Source organism: Biomphalaria glabrata, chromosome 9 (genome assembly GCF_947242115.1).
Source record: "Biomphalaria glabrata chromosome 9, xgBioGlab47.1, whole genome shotgun sequence".
In the NCBI taxonomy this organism is placed as follows: domain Eukaryota; kingdom Metazoa; phylum Mollusca; class Gastropoda; family Planorbidae; genus Biomphalaria; species Biomphalaria glabrata.
The window spans coordinates 26,699,311-26,713,346 of record NC_074719.1 but is presented as its reverse complement, the minus strand read 5'-3'; the positions used below and the strand labels follow the sequence as shown (position 1 = coordinate 26,713,346).

General features: G+C 39.7%; 1 protein-coding gene across 9 annotated transcripts in view; it reads left to right on the top strand.

The window, feature by feature from the left end:
- The window catches only part of LOC106050951 (protein lava lamp-like), a 105,467-nt gene that overhangs the window by 53,331 nt on the left and 38,100 nt on the right, over positions 1 to 14,036 (top strand). For 2 of the 9 annotated variants that reach the window (XM_056041848.1, XM_056041850.1), the window contains exon 1: positions 10,138 to 10,328. The exons of 4 other annotated variants lie outside the window; for them this stretch is intronic. The gene's annotated coding sequence lies outside the window, so the exon portion shown is untranslated. Of the gene's footprint in view, positions 1 to 10,110; positions 10,329 to 14,036 lie in introns of those variants that run through there. 3 more of the 9 variants (XM_056041845.1, XM_056041846.1, XM_056041851.1) reach the window with 3 other exon arrangements.

The following is a 14,036-nucleotide window of genomic DNA, read 5'->3' as shown; positions in this document are numbered from 1 at the left end:
GAAGCGAGTTCTTTGAAACCTCGCAGTGAACGAATGTTTATCTTTCTGAGTGTCTGCAATAGAATGAGTTGTCAGTGGAACAGTTTCAGTTCCATAGTGTCTGCAATAGAATGAGTTGTCAGTGGAACAGTTTCAGTTCCATAGTGTCTGCAATAGAATGAGTTGTCAGTTGAACAGTTTCAGTTCCATAGTGTCTGCAATAGAATGAGTTGTCAGTGGAACAGTTTCAGTTCCATAGTGTCTGCAATAGAATGAGTTGTCAGTGGAACAGTTTCAGTTCCATAGTGTCTGCAATAGAATGAGTCGTCAGTGGAACAGTTTCAGTTCCATAGTGTCTGCAATAGAATGAGTCGTCAGTGGAACAGTTTCAGTTCCATAGTGTCTGCAATAGAATGAGTTGTCAGTGGAACAGTTTCAGTTCCATAGTGTCTGCAATAGAATGAGTTGTCAGTGGAACAGTTTCAGTTCCATAGTGTCTGCAATAGAATGAGTTGTCAGTGGAAAAGTTTCAGTTCCATAGTGTCTGCAATAGAATGAGTTGTCAGTGGAACAGTTTCAGTTCCATAGTGTCTGCAATAGAATGAGTTGTCAGTGGAACAGTTTCAGTTCCATAGTGTCTGCAATAGAATGAGTTGTCAGTGGAACAGTTTCAGTTCCATAGTGTCTATAATAGAATGAGTTGTCAGTGGAACAGTTTCAGTTCCATAGTGTCTGCAATAGAATGAGTCGTCAGTGGAACAGTTTCAGTTCCATAGTGTCTGCAATAGAATGAGTTGTCAGTGGAACAGTTTCAGTTCCATAGTGTCTGCAATAGAATGAGTTGTCAGTGGAACAGTTTCAGTCAGTTCCATAGTGTCTGCAATAGAATGAGTTGTCAGTGGAACAGTTTTAGTTCCATAGTGTCTGCAATAGAATGAGTTGTCAGTGGAACAGTTTCAGTTCCATAGTTGATCATTTGAACGAAGGAAAACGGAAAGGATGAATCAAGGGAAGTAAATGGCGACATGTTTTGGTTACTTTCAGTTTGTAGCCAGCACCAAAAGCCAGTAGTTACGATTAAACGTCCAAAACAGAGACTTATACTAGAGCCTAATCCTAATTTATAACATAGGTATGATATAAAAAAGTAACCATATAACTCCCACTATTAATATATTATATACCATATAGCTCATAACATACGTAGCCATGTAAATGTGATTCATACGTATGATACATGTACTTAAAAAACAAATATAACTGCTGCAGGGGTGAAAGACTGTAGAAAAATTGTTAATCGTATGATACATGTATGATATAGTTTACTATTCCACGCCTAATATAAATGTATACCATACAACTCTCAAGTATATTATATGTTCTATTATATCATGTAACTCCAGGTTCAAGACACCACATACACTGTCATGCCTGATTATTCTTTCCTCAAGTTCACCACGACACATTATGTCTAGTTCATTAGATGACCCTTAGCTCTGGGTACGTGTGAGCTTGGCGTGAATGTCTGGCCTAGACTACTCAGTTATTCAGAGAAAATAAAAAGCTCTGCACCTTCTAATCAAGCTAGCATCTCATTGTCAGACAATTATGAATATTTGATCACGTCATGGACAAGACAAAAGTTTTATTGAGTCTCAACTTGAGCGAAATTTAGTGGTATTAAGAATTTCTCGGTGAGACAGAACTTCTTGGTATTTAGATTTACTCTCGTGTCAAGCAGAACTTCTTTGTCTTCAGATTTACACTGTGATAAAATAAGAACTTCTTGGATTTACTATAGGATAAAAGCAGAACTTTTTGGTCTTTAGGGTCTCGTGTGAACCAGAACTTTTTGGTATTTAGATTTACTCTCGTGTGAATCAGAACATCTTGGTTTCTAGATTTACTCTGGGATGATGCAGAAATTCTATTAGTAACTATCAGATATCCCTCGTCTGCTGACCACAAATGATATCCAGACAACTGGTTCTGGGCCACTGGTTCACCGAACTATTCTCCCCAACAGAAGCAAAAGTTCACTCGACAAAACGTTCACAAATAGTTGACACACAACTGCTGGATAGACACTGGACTCAGCACAAATAGTTGACACACAACTGCTGGATAGACACTGGACTCAGCACAAATAGTTGACACACAACTGCTGGATAGACACTGGACTCAACACAAATAGTTGACACACAACTGCTTGATAGACACTGGACTCAACACAAATAGTTGACACACAACTGCTGGATAGACACTGGACTCAACACAAATAGTTGACACAACTGCTGGATAGACACTGGACTCAACACAAATAGTTGACACACAACTGCTGGATAGACACTGGACTCAACACAAATGGTTCACATGACAAATGACTTCAGCTATTTGAATGTGGCTTGCACATTGACTACTGTCCTGTCTTTATACTATTCCATGTTATACCTAAGTTCAATTTGATGGACACACGAAATTTATAAAATTACAATTTGAAAAAAAAACATCATTTCCAAAACTTTCAATAACTGATTTTATTCTGGAGTATTTTCACAACAAAACAGACTAATCTTCTCTCTGTTGACATTTGAATGTGAAGTTCCAGTACACATTCTTTAAGCAACAACAAAGTAACATAGAAAGAGAAGAGAAAGCAATATTGAGAAGTTTGGTGACCATATAATGTAACCTCTAGAAAACCATCAGAAAATGGGCAGAAAAGATTGAAAGACTTTGAATTAAAATCGACAAGCTAATCAATGTCAAGGCCGCCATTTTGAAAGTTCACTGTCGTAAAAAAATAAATGTAAATACTTGTTTGTTTGTTTGCTACAAGCTAAGAACTTAGAAATGTGATTTTACAGTGCTAAAAAAAAAGCACAAATATTATCGTATACTCTTAAAATTCATAGTCAACATTATCAATAATCTGCACACCATCAACACCAAAAAGTTAGCTATTTAGAGTTATTCGCCTTAGATGGGACTCAATTCCCCCAGCTCTGTCGTGTTTACTAAGCACTGGCGGATCCAGGGGGGGGCGGTAGGGGCGATCGCCCCCCCCACTCGGCCGACCCCCCCCCCCGAAGGGGGGGGCGGACGAACTTTAGTATAGCATTCACACAATTTGTATACGAATTTATTACTTATGTTAAAAATATATACTAATTATTTATATTTCAACCTATTTTTAGATTATTTCGCCCCCCCCTCTTGTATGTTGGCCGATTTGGTGGGGTCGGGAGGGGGCGATAATATTAATCCCGCCCCCCCCCTTAAATTTCGAGTGGGGGGGGCGGTCCAATTTATTGGTAGAAATCACAGCCTGCTAACAAAATCAATTAAATATCTATATCCTTGTAACTTGTTATTGATATTTTAACCGATCTTTATATTATGTCGTTCCCTGTTTGCCGATTGGTGGGGGGAGGGGACGAATACCTCTTCTGCCCTTCCCACCTAAACCCTTTGAGTGGGGGGGCGGTCCGTTTTTATTGATAAATCATAGTTTGTGAACAAAATTAGTTGAATTAATATATAAATTTTATATTATGTCGCTCCCTTTCTGGTATTTTGGCCGATTCGGTGGGGTGAGGGGGGGGGGGGCAATTGCATGTACTGCCCTCCCCACTCTAGCCCTCTGAGTGCTGGGGGGGGGCGGTCCTATGTTTGTGGAGAATCATAGTTTGTGAATAAAATTAGTTGAATATCTATATAATATAAACTACGTATTGATATGTGACCCATTGTAAATATGTCGTACCACACTCTAATCTCAAATTGTATCATTAGAAAATTTAAATGAAAAAGGGTTGTACCAGGTGGGAGGGGCGATACATGCAATCGCATTTCCCCCATCGGACAAATCAATACTTTTTCTTTTTGTATTATAGTTAAGAAATTACAAAATTAAAAAAATCTGTAAATAATATAATTTATATATACTATAAATTAAATTCTTATATCGAGTCGCCCCATACCTATTCTTTAATGCCAAATGCAATCTTTAGCAGAAATTAGTAAAGGAGCGAGGATTAATCGTTTTCACTCTACCGCCATTCCCATTTCCAGACAGAGTTTTTGTAATTTCACATGAAGTTATCATAAGTATTTTAAGAAAGACTTTGCATTGGAAAAGTTAGAATTCAAACGAAATTTTTCAGTATAAGAGTCATGATTGAGATGAGTTCTAAACCGAAAAAAAATACATTTATAGTCGCCTTTTCCCAACCTTTACTCAATCTGATATTTTTCTAGCTAAATAAATTTGGGACTATAACTCACAATTTATGCTAGAGTTTTCGTGAATACTATTTATCGAATAAGTTTTTTTTCGGCGGCGATCCTCAAAGCAAAAATCTAAATACGTGGGGTATCCTATCTTTTCAAGGAACAAATCGGTTTTATTTGCAATGTATTATGGGTCTATAAATTCAAATTAGAATATTTTTCAAGTACAACATTATTCGAAAGGTCGTTTTTTAATAGTATGAATAATGAGCTTTAGGTCAGGAGAATGCGTTTCTGCAGTGAAGAATGCAAGAAAACGCTTTTGGCGTCGGGGCTTCGCCCCGAACTCCATTTATGAGTAATGAGTTGTAGATGTCAGGAGAATACGTTTCTGCAGAGAAGAATGCAAAAAAACGCTTTTGGCGTCGGGGCTTCGCCCCGAACTTCATTTATGGGTAATGAGTTGTAGATGTCAGGAGAATGCGTATCTCCAGTCAAAAAAGCAAGAAAACGCTTATGGCGTCGGGGCTTCACCCCGAACTCCATTGATGAATAATGAGCTGTACTTGTCAGGAAAATGCGTTTCTGCAGTCAAAAAAGCAAGAAAACGCTTATGGCGTCGGGGCTTCACCCCGAACTCCATTGATGAATAATGAGATGTACTTGTCAGGAGAATGCGTTTCTGCAGTCAAAAAAGCAAGAAAACGCTTATGGCGTCGGGGCTTCACCCCGAACTCCATTGATGAATAATGAGATGTACTTGTCAGGAGAATGCGTTTCTGCAGTCAAAAAAGCAAGAAAACGCTTATGGCGTCGGGGCTTCACCCCGAACTCCATTTATGAGTAATGAGTTGTAGATGTCAGGAGAATACGTTTCTGCAGAGAAGAATGCAAGAAAACGCTTTTGGCGTCGGGGCTTAGCCCCGAACTTCATTTATGGGTAATGAGTTGTAGATGTCAGGAGAATGCGTATCTGCAGTCAAAAAAGCAAGAAAACGCTTATGGCGTCGGGGCTTCACCCCGAACTCCATTGATGAATAATGAGATGTACTTGTCAGGAGAATGCGTTTCTGCAGTCAAAAAAGCAAGAAAACGCTTATGGCGTCGGGGCTTCACCCCAACTCCATTGATGAATAATGAGCTGTACTTGTCAGGAGAATGCGTTTCTGCAGTGAAAAAAGCAAGAAAACGCTTATGGCGTCGGGGCTTCGCTCCGAACTCCATTGATGAATAATGAGCTGTACTTGTCAGGAGAATGCGTTTCTGCAGTGAAAAAAGCAAGAAAACGCTTTTGGCGTCGGGGCTTCGCCCCGAACTACATTGTGAAGAATGAGCTGTACTTGTCAGGAGAATGCGTATCTGCATTCAAAAAAGCAAGAAAACGCTTATGGCGTCGGGGCTTCGCCCTTAACTCCATTGATGAATAATGAGCTGTACTTGTCAGGAGAATGCGTTTCTGCAGTCAAAAAAAGCAAGAAAACGCTTATGGCGTCGGGGCTTCGCCCCGAACTTCACCAGAGAACCTTATAGCGCTGCCCCAGTTGTTTTGGTTTTCGCCGAAGTTTGAGAAATGCTGCTTTTTTATTCTCATATTTATATATATATTTATATATATACATATATATATGTGTGTGTGTGTGCGTGTGTGTGTGTGTGTGTGCGCGCGCGCGCGCTGTATGCACGTTTATGCGTAGGGTTAGGGTTTACTGGGCGTTAGGGTTAGGGTTTGGAAAAAAATCGCCCCCCCCACTCCAAAGTTCTGGATCCGCTAGTGTTACTAAGCAATAACATTTGGCCATACAGAGAATGACGCATCCATATATACACAGAGAGATAGACAGACGGACGGACGGACAGAAAGACAGAGATAGGGAACATATAACATATAATTTCGTTTATCACGTATGTAAACCATTTTGACAGTCTGTGCATTAACTATTGAACACCACAACCAAAAAGACTCTTAATTCATTTGGAGCCTCAGAGTTTAAGTCACAGAAAACGAACTGAACTGATTCCCTGTGGATCTTGCCTCAGTGTTGAGATGTGTCCTAGTTAAACACGACACGTTTTTATGTTCTAGATATATATAGACAGCTTAATATAGACATATATAGACAGTTAAACACGACACGTTTTTATGTTCTAGATATATATAGACAGCTGGTGCTACTGTAGACATGAGCTGTATATGTACTGTAGGAAATGGCTGTATGTATTTAAGATGTAGAGTCTGCACTTGTATATCTAGCATCCTTGAGCTTAGTGTGTTCTGTATTTTGTGTCTCAAAATAGATGACGTTTGCTTGAGTTTGTCTTAACATTGTCTTGATACATCGCAAACCAGGTGGAGACGTTGATGACTTTCTTTACACTCTTCAGTGTCTAGACTAAGTTGGTAAATTCTAACTAGTGTAGACCTCTGCTAAAGGAGAGACATTTAGCTCTACGTTGAACTGTGATATCATTACACAGTGGCGTAGCTAGAGTATATGATGCCTGGTGCGGTACCTCATCTTGATGCCCCCCCCCCCCCAAAAAAAAACACAAAACAACTAACTAATTAATAACATTGCAAAACCTTACTTTTTTTTCAAAATAATATGTAGGCCTATTCATTAATCAAATATTGTTAATTCTTTCATGACCTTAATGACCTTTCATGACCGCAGCATTATCATAGCTTTTGTGTCGATGAAGTCAACAAAAGACTCACGAACCTACACCCTGTCATTCTCCATGACAACATACCGTAAAATTTGGGAAATTTGATCCAGCTTTGAGATGTCAGGTGTACTGTCAAAAATAATAGAAAAATATTTGGCTTGTTTTACTTGCTGTATGATTTGTTTTTTTAGCGTGATCCCCCAATATTGTAATAAATTCATTTTGTATTTGTGGAGACATGTATATATTCGATATGGAACAAAGCTTAGTTCGAAGCACATGCTCCCTCAAGAGTGGATCGTACTTTGATAGTAATTTTACTAACTCTCCAGGTTTTCGTCTCTTGTATAACCAAACTTGGGCCTTGTTGTCAATATTGTTCCCTACTCTCAGGCAAACTTCAAGTTCCCTCCAAGCAAGCGATGACTGAATTGTGAGCTCTGCTGGTCTCATGTTTTTCTATTTTCGGGGATAACCTCCACCACTCATTGAATCCATCTTTGGATTTAAATGAAGATTTGGTACTTGATCTTGTTGAGAAGAGCATGCAGGGGAAGCAAAATAATATATTTATTTTTTTTGGCGAATAACACATCCACTTTCTAAGAACTTTCTCGCCGTTTGACATTTGCCGGAAAAACCAAGCCTTTGAAAGCTTTCTAGCCTTTCCTTTTGCTGATTCTTGATGTCTATACGCCTCTCTGAATTGACTGTCCATACGCTGAACTGTTTCAGATCCTTGAGTGAAAAGGTGTATGCGAATATTATCTGTGATGACATCAGGCCAATCTCCAATGTCGTTCAGTCTAGAGTTTCTGTATTGTTTACACTGTCTGATGGTTCAGCTTCTTCAGTATGAATTTTTGAGGACATGCTTGTGTGCTGTCCTTTAGTCTCTAGAACCTGCGGTATTGAAGTATTTTCTTCTTTTCACGATGTCGGCCTCATCCTTTTTTCTGAATTCAATGATAACCGTCTCATCTTGCTTTGTTGCTTTTAATTGTTCAGTTAATTCATACCCATTAACAGCTCGCCTATAGTCGGTGGACTCTGGCAATGGTGTGACTTGAAATTGTCTCGATGCTTCTTTAGACTTAAGAAATTTAAGAAACGCACCTCACTGCGGTCAAAGAAACTGCTTTATGCGGATGACATTGTCCTCTGGTCAACCGGCAAGAAAGCCGACCAAAATACAGGCGGCATTACAAGCAGACCTTCAAACCATCTCCTCGTATTGCGACAAATGACAGATTCAGATAAACATTGCCAAAACGACCTGGTCCCTGTTCAGCCTAGGGATAGACATTCTTAAGGCTCCATTCGAGCTTCAACTTAGTGGGCTGCGACTCCAACGTGAAAACACGCCAAAGTATCTAGAGGTGACCCTGGATAGAAAGTTGTCAATGCTCCAGCACGTCCAAGAAGTTGAAAGAAAAGCCTCGGAGAAGTTAGTGTTACTAAGAAAGCTGGCCAGCACAAAGTAGGGTGCCAAAGCTTACATGCTACGCACATTGTACTTAGGGGCAGTCAGATCACACATTGAGTACAGCTCAAGTATATGCTAATAAAACTGCCCTCGAATCACTCGACCGAGTACAATCACAGGCACTAAGGTTCATTTGTGGCACCTTTCGGACAAGCCCAACAAACGCTGCTGAAATCTTAACAAACGAGGCCCCTTTACATTTAAAGAGGGAGAGGGCGGTACTTACAGCCTATGAGCGCTATAAAAGGGGCGACAACATGTACCGTGTGTCCGAAATAAATCTAGTAAATTAGAGTCAAACTGTTCTATAGCTTACATTGTATGGAAGAAATAGTCAAGGAGATGAAACAAAATAGCGACATGACTAGTTTATAAATCGTTAGTTCATGTTTAAAATACAGTAGTTTAAGTTTGTTCGTGTCCATACAATTAGTCGTTTTTACTGAAAAGCTCACAGAAATAGGAAATTAATACACACTGGGGGAATCTTGGTGCCCCTCTCCACTTGGTGCCCTGTGCGGCCCGCACCACCCGCACATTGGTAGCTACGCCACTGTCATTACATCAATACACACTATGGTACCTGTTAAGTCATCTGATACATAGATATATGGTGTTTTTTTTTTAACAATTCATCCTATTAGCATTGCAGACACTTCATGGGTTCAAGGTAGTTCATGGGTTCAAGGTGGTTCGTGGGTTCAAGGTGGGTCATGGGTTCCAGGTGGGTCATGGGTTCCAGGTGGTTCACGGGTTCAATGTAGGTAATTGGGTTTAAGGTGGTTCATGGGTTCAAGGTGGGTCATTGGTTCAAGAAAGGTGGATTCTCACTGGGCGTGTATTTTGAAACCATCTCTAACGATTTTCTAGAAATTCCAGACAGTTTATGTTAATCTTTGGGAAAAGAAAAGAGTATATAATTGGAAAACAATAAAAACTTTGGTTTGCCCATTAAATTTTCCAAAATTTAACCATCTTAAAATGACGTCGTTTTAGTTTGAACACCGGGTATTCCCGCACTCGACTCAAATGTTTCTGTTCAGTGAAGAGTTCCAAGAATAAATTAACGTACATAAACTTTGTGCGCACCATCTCGTGTAGAAATCATCAGCTGGTCTTTTAATAGAAGAGCTGGATTGTGCAAAGCTCACTGCAAAGATTGGAGACTCCTTGCAGTACTGAAGCTTTACAAGAACTAGATAATAAATAATAGACTGTTATCAGTTTTCAGCATTTGGTCTAGGGAGCTTTGGGCTGTAACCTGCAAACAGGGTGGTTCATAAAAGCTGCATCCCAGAGTAACCAAATTTACTTTTCCCAAACTAGTGGCAGGTAGGTCTACCTATTAGAACTGGGAAGACTCAGAGGCACACTAAAGAGACAAATTACTGTTAATAATTTACACCAGGATTCGAACCTTCGGTTCGGATACCTAGCGCTTTACCACTCAGCCACCGCGCCAGCTACTCTGTATTGTTATCCGTAACTTGGCTCTACAGCCAATGATAAAGTGTTCTCTAAACTCTGATCTAGAAAATAATTCTCTGTAGCCTGCTGACATTTCAGACGAAAACTTTCATTAAAACAATTTTTTATTTGCTGTTGCCGGCGAAGAAAATCGTAAGACGTTATAAGATATCTCCACCAGCGCCCCATAAAACATGGCGGCTATTGATTGACGGAGAAATAGCTGTAACCCGACTACAGTTACTCTCCTCTGTCTTTCTCCCTCCCTCTCTTTCTCTCCCTCCCTGACCCTTCCCTGTTCACCTAGCTGCTGTCGCCGGGCCGTGTCTACTTAGCGAAGTGTCGGCCTGTGTTACTTCTGCTTACCTTGTGTTCTGGTGTGTCACCTTGGGTGTGCTGTGCTGTGGATGTGTCCGATACATTCCCTTGGATACTAATGTAACGGACATTTAATATTTAGTGAATTTCATTAACCGATTGTGTGAGATAGTATAGTGTATGTGTAACTATATAGGCTACTCCGCCTAATTCAAACTTACAGGACTCTAAATAGATATATGCAGACCTAGCTATCTATTTATCTAGAATCTAGCTGATATGGAATCATTTGTATATTCTTTAAAAATAATAAAAACGCAGTACTTTTATCTTTCTTTTAAATGTTAGAAAGAAATGGGCATAAAAGTCTAGATCTATGTTATAATTTCAAATAGTTATATAGCCGTGAACACTTGTAGTCCTAGAGTTATGATCTATATAGATTAGGTTACTTAGATCTCGTCCCTAGCTGTGACAAATGGACATGAAACTGTTGTCAGTAAATGCAGTGTAAATATTTTGTCCCTTTTATTAACTAGCTCTGTCCAACCACTCCCCCCCCCCCCGACTTTATAAGAGTTGTGGCCTTGACCTCCTACCTTCAGTCCTATTGGCTGCCTGGTCAAGTGGTATGCGCGTTGGACTCTTTCACGGTGGTCCTGAGTTCGAATCCTGCCTTCGTGCCTGAAATAGATTAGGGCAAGGACATACTTATCTTAGTTTCTAATTCAACGTGTACAATGAGATGCAGTGTAGTGCATTAGTTCGAAAATAGTTTTTCCAAGGACTTTGTTACTTAGTATGATTGGATCCTTTCTGCCATCTATATCAATTAAAATGAAAGTTATTAGAATATCCCATGACACTCACCCTGGCTCAGACCTTTTTCATTATATCCGAATCCTTAAGCGTGAGCTATACACAATTGTTCCATTTAAGATGTTAGACACTAAAAAACAACAACATGTATTTAAACTAAGATGTTGCAAAGTAATGATCAGTATTAATATTAGAATTGAAAAGAAGTTATAACAGTTTTACGTGGGTGGATATCCATGTTGGATAACTCTGGAGTAATTTTTCATTTTTCTTCACGCTTGTGTATCTTGTCCAAAGAGAACTAGATCTAGAAGTGACTCAAGTAAAGAGATGCCTGACCGTGTTCTATGTATCTTGTCCAAAGAGAACTAGATCTAGAAGTGACTGAAGTAAAGAGATGCCTGACCGTGTTCTATGTATCTTGTCCAAAGAGAACTAGATCTAGAAGTGACTCAAGTAAAGAGATGCCTGACCGTGTTCTATGTATCTTGTCCAAAGAGAACTAGATCTAGAAGTGACTGAAGTAAAGAGATGCCTGACCGTGTTCTATGTATCTTGTCCAAAGAGAACTAGATCTAGAAGTGACTCAAGTAAAGAGATGCCTGACCGTGTTCTATGCTCTCTGGACTATTGTGACGGTGAAACCGACGTCTTGCAGGAGATTCGGGCTAGTTCGTAATACTCGTGGTGGAGGAGTGGTCAAGAATTGGAGCCAATGAGTCTCAGGTTCAAAGCGCGCTTCTCTGATGTCGGGATTTCTAGGAGGCCTCTGTGTCCACCTAACTCTAATGGATACCTGACATTTTTTGGGTCGTTGTGCTAGCCACATGAAACCCTCGTCCACCTTTGGCCATATATCTTGACATCATCTGCCCTAGAGATCGCAAAGTCTGAAACGAGTACTTGACTTTTTGACTTGACGTAACAATCTTTATTTCTGCAGGAACATCCGAGACTTGGATTTCAATGTATTTCTGTCTACGATACACTTCTTTGCCTTTATACGCTTTAAAATGTAGACTGGTTATCTTGTAGGCTTCTCGCTGTGTAAATACTCCGACATTGACACGGTTCATTCCCGAGTTACCTCCCTTACCCAATCTATTTATTATTGGCTGAAGTGAAGCTTTGACTGGGACAAGAAAATTAAAATCGACCAAAGGTTTTGTCTGCATCAAGTGTGGCAAAATATGTAGGTTACATCTAGGACTGCGTATTCGGGTGAAGTACACTCCTCTTTAAACTTCGGACTCCAATATATATATATATGTAAACCACATACATAAACCATATATATATATATATATATATATATATATATACAAATGTATATATATATATATATATATATATATATATATATACAAATGTATATATAACAGGAAATAGTTTGACCTTTAAATATACTGCAATATGCCTAGTTGTTATTCAAATTATTTCCTGCAGTAGTGTCCATTGCTGAGCTGTGTCCTTAGAATCTAGATCTATGTGGTATGGTGGAAGCCTGCTTTGCTGTATAATGAGGCGGCTGTGGTTTACATCAATTACTTACATCCTACGTGTCTGCTGTACTGGCTCTGGCGGGAATATCAATAGTCTATTTATAGTCTAGCGACTCGTGTAACCAGCGGACGATATGAAAAAAAATGTGGTTAGTCAGGTTAGGTGTATATCTGTCACTTGTAGATCTAGATTTAGTGTATGGAGAAAAGGTGTATTAAACAGAAACAATCTGACTCATACAATAATTGGCTCATTATGATCTGGCTCATCAAATATTTGTTTGTTTTACTTCTGAAAAGAACAGCAGGGGGAGGGGGAGGCTGTGTTCGAACTCAGGACCATTGTGACGGCAGTTCGAAGCGCCTACCACACGACGATTTAATATTGTTAGGTGGAGTTGAGCTAAGGCTTTTGAAACTCTAGTCCATCTAAAGCTAACAAGAGCTCCCTCTCACCGGCCTGATTGAATAGATTGTTCTGTATGGAAGAGGGCCTTGCAGGTGTCTATGTTCACACTGTCATTTCCATTGGATCTGACACTCCGGACTCGCGGACTAGAGACTAGGCCGAAGGCCGAGTACACAGGGAACCTCCGGATTCTGATTCTCTATATCATGCTAACCGTGCGGGGCTCGCCATTTATGAAAAGGCCCCTTAATGATCGACGCCTGGATAGTTGAAATGATTGTCGGAGCTCCTTTACAACCCCGCATTGTGCAATGGTAATACTCTCGCATCCCTTAGACAGTCTTGTTTCGCTACCCATTTGCCTAACCATTTCCTCTTAGACCGTTTCCACCTGTTCGCCCAAGTACCGGAGTGTTGCTGCTAAGTTTTATACTCATGCTCTCTTTGGCTCATTGGGCTCCCGTAACGACCGTTTAGGTTGACAAATAGACAATATCTTATTAAACGAAAGCAGATTAATATCGAGCATCGTGTGGTCAGACCTACCGCAACTTGACTGAACTGTCATTTAGTGGACTTAAGTCCGAGTAATTCATTTCGAATTGGAGGTTATTATGTTTTTCTTGAGGACTTCTAGCTCCCGAGCTTCCAGCAATAAAATATTTAGATCATAGATGCTTTGTAAATTTGTGATTTTTAAGATATTTAGAAAGGGTGGTATAGGGTAGGGGTTTCATTTCTTTGTTGTTTTAACAATCATGTTAAGGCAATGACATGTATAGCTGTTTTTTAATGCCCTTTGGAGATCACACCACCCACACACTATACACAGTTGTCAATATTTCCAGAGGTCTAGTAACAGACATGACTTAGAAATAGTTGGACCGGCATAGTCTTTTTTTCGACATTTTCTTAGATGCTAAAAGAATCCTAGGACTTCAGTTGAATCAGGAGAGACTTGAACAGTTCCTAGGACTTCAGTTGAATCAGGAGAGACTTGAACAGTTTCTTAGATGATAAAACAATCCTAGGACTTCAGTTGAATCAGGAGACTTGAACAGTTCCTAGGACTTCAGTTGAATCAGGAGACTTGAACAGTTCCTAGGACTTCAGTTGAATCAGGAGACTTGAACAGTTCCTAGGACTTCAGTTGAAT